Raw genomic sequence first — 3,659 nt, forward strand, 5'->3', positions numbered from 1 at the left:
TACCAATATATGTGAGAAAACGTGGCAGATTTTGGTTATTTTCACCAAACCAAACAAAAACACGTAAAGTTATTAAGTTGGTTGAAGTTTGATCAGTCTGTACACAGGATTTTCATACAAGGTGGTTCTGATAGACAGAAAGCTTTGAATTGCTTCCTTTGAGATATTTTTTTTTAATCAATAATAATAATATTATGTTTTGATAAACTTCAATCTGGGTTCTTGTCATTTGTTCAGCGTAGAACTACACAGTTGAGATTTTTACTCTTTAGTATCAAACGCTTTCAGATTCCTCAAAGGAATATGAAGTGGCCCAGAAAATGATCAGCCATGAAGGACTCTAATCAGACACCAACTTCAGTGTCATCAGCCAGTTATGTTCTGAGGCAACGCACTGCAAAAATACAAAATATTACCTAGTATTTTTGGTCTAGTTTCTTGTGCAAATACAGTTGAAACTTTTCAGCAACATATAGGAGCTTGTTTTAAGTCGATAATTCCTTAATATTGATGAAAAAGTGCAATTTCCACTGTCAGTTGTGTAAGTGGAAACATGTCATGTTATAAGTGAAATAATCTGCCAGCGGAACACATACTTATTCATCAATATTAAGAAATTATTGACTTGACTATTTTGTTTATTATCAAGTGATCCCCTGACTCAGTCGTTTTGATCTAAATGACTAGTTTTTATTAAAAATTGCCTTAAGTTATTTTGTAATTGTTCATAGTGATATATAATTTGTACTTGCAGTAGTGAGAATGTTTTTTCTTCTCTACTAAAATCCTGGTTAAGAATCTGATATTGTTGGAAATCTGAACATTTTGATGTGCGACTGCACAAACACTGAGGAGACTTCATGCAGGAAAATATATCATTATGTTTAGTATTTTGTAATGTATTATTTATATTTGAGTGGAGTGATTACATTATTGTCAACAGCAAAAAGCTGTTTTTTTTACTTTACTGAGAGAATAAGGTTTAATCCAGGCGTACTGTAATGTTTTTGTGCCAAAATTTTATTTTTATATTAGATATTTTGGCTTTAATCAGCCATTTTTGGGGGTTTTATTTTAGGAAACCTTTAATATTGCCAACCGTTAATTTCTGAGATATTTCTTTTTAGACGCTAACCAAACTGAATGCTGTTCTTCATTTTGCACTGCAGTTCACTCATTCAAAGCCCTTTGCAGAAGCAAAGGGAATGGCTAAAAAAGGCCAGAGAGTTTGGGATTCTGCTTGCGCTCCGGACTTCAGTCAGCCTCTAATTGAAAACTTGTAATGAGCTTGAAGGGAGCTCAGCCGAATCAGTCCAGCTTGACTCAATTTCCACATTAAAACCCACTTGGACTTGGACAGGACCAAACCGTGTGGAAACAGACTCTCACTCCCTCTGTTTACTGACTTTCTTACGAAGCTTCAAATGAGACATGCAAATGAAATGAACCAAATCAGTCCGTATTATTCATTTCTGCCGCGCGTGTAATCAGTCCTTTTAGAGTGGTGGGAGGAAACGAAAGGGGAAGGAAAAAAAAAAACACAATGCATGCATATTGCATTAGGGAGCAGACGGCTGGGGAGGAGCATCATTAATCAAAGGCTCACAGGCGCCGCTCATAACGTTGAACCGGCGGATGTTTTCAAAGACGTGGAGGCTTCTAATGAGCAATTTATCTCTACACAGTTTTTCTACAAAGTGGAGAGAGATCTATGGCCAGATATGTATTTAATTAGCTGTGCAAACATCTGTATGAGCAGCAGAGGTTCCTCCCATCGTCGCTGCAGCACTCTGACTTGAAGAGAATCCTCTGGACCTTCCAGGGAGGTTCTGATGGAATTCCTCGGGCGTCTTAACTATACAAAAATAAATGTGCAGATGAATGTCAGCTATTTTTTTTGCAAAAGAAACTCCCATAAACATCACAGCAGGCAGACAATCAGCTCCAGCTCAGTCGACCCAAACTGGTTTCCTGTTGAATGAATGCAGCTTTCTGCTCTGGCTCTGTTCCTTAGTAGACTGATATTGTAAATGTTTGAGGAAAGCTGAATCGTTTGGCAGAAAGCTGGTTCAAAGGTGACGCGTTATTTTATTTTTTTGCCAGGACAGAAGAGGAAGATGAGGCAGAATAAATTATTCATCAGGCTCGCCTCCCTGCTGTTAAGAGTTTGTACAAACTGCTTTTGTAAACAGGACAGCGTACGGAGAGAGGATCCAGATTCAGGGTTCTTTTTTTAGGTCAACCAATCAGATTGTTTCTGGATTTAGGTCCCGGGTCATGTAAGGCCGGTGTGTGAATATTTCTGTGTGTGAATAAATTATAACTTCTGTGTTGGATTGGACCTTTTATCTTGAAAAACCCAATGAAGACCAACGCTTTTCATTTTGGTATGATACAGAAAATCTGTGAAAAAAATCAAACTTCGGCCTTCTCCTAGTGCTAATAAGAAACAACCAATCAGACCCAGGAGGTGGTTTTTAGCGATGTTAATCACCTTCTGTGTGGCGCTCCTCTTCCCCCACCATCCGTCCTCCCCTGGCTGTCTGATATGCTGCAGCTGGCAGAACCTGTTGTGAATGCTACTGCTAGTTAGAGCCAGGCCTGATTACTGCCAGATCTGTGGAATCAAGAAAAACCTTAAATAGAACCTGTCTGGTACCAGGCCTGTCACGATAAACGATAAATCAATTAATCGTACGATAAATTAAAACTATCGACCTCATTTTAATTATCGGCTTTATCGTCTCTTCCGGCCTTTTTCTCTTTCTGTTGAAGACGCAGAACGAAAAAAGGCTCAACTCCGGTGCTCTCCACTGACCTCTTCCTTCCTCATTTCCTTAGTGTAAAGCCCAGCGCACACTGCACAATCTACAATCTACTACACACATCGCCCAGTTCTACAGTCCTTACACTGATAAAATAGACGTTAAAATGCTGCTGTTAGTTTATAAATCACTGAACAGCTTAGCAACACAACACATTAAAGATCTGCTGTTGTAGTATCAACCTTCCAGACCTCTCAGGACTTCTGGTTCTGCTCTGCAACCAGAACCAAACAAGGACAGGTAGCATTCAGTTTCTATGCTCAGTTCTTATTTCATTGTTGAGGACCCTCTACACAACCTGTGGTCACTGACTGGATGCTAGAAGGTTTTTTTGAACAGAAAGTGTTTGAAAAAGCTGCTAAAGCCTAAAGAACAACTTAGCCGCCTTCAGAAGGCTTGGAGAATTATTCATCAGAAACATTTTAGAAGATTACCAGAAGAAGCCTGCCTGCAGGAGAAAACTATAAATAGAAGATGGATGTTTAAGACTTCTGAACTATGACTTCACCGGTGACCTCATTATTCATGAGGTCAGGACATTAAAGGTAGAGTATGAAGCAAATAATATAATATTTACATATTTGTTAAAATGCTATGACAGCTAAATATAAAATAGATAATCTGTGAAAAAAAGGTCTCCAACTCCTTCCTGAGTTAAAAGTTACATACTGCAGCTTTAAGTAGCTCTGCTGAATCACATGTCTGGTCCAGAAGGGTTTGTCACGCCCAAACTCCACCTGCAGCTCTCAGTTTCTTGCTCAGGAGCCGCAGAGTGTCACTGCCAAACCCAGCAGGCAGCGTGGAGCCCCAGCTACACACACACACACACACACA

Source organism: Xiphophorus maculatus, chromosome 5, assembly GCF_002775205.1.
Source record: "Xiphophorus maculatus strain JP 163 A chromosome 5, X_maculatus-5.0-male, whole genome shotgun sequence".
Taxonomy (NCBI): domain Eukaryota; kingdom Metazoa; phylum Chordata; class Actinopteri; order Cyprinodontiformes; family Poeciliidae; genus Xiphophorus; species Xiphophorus maculatus.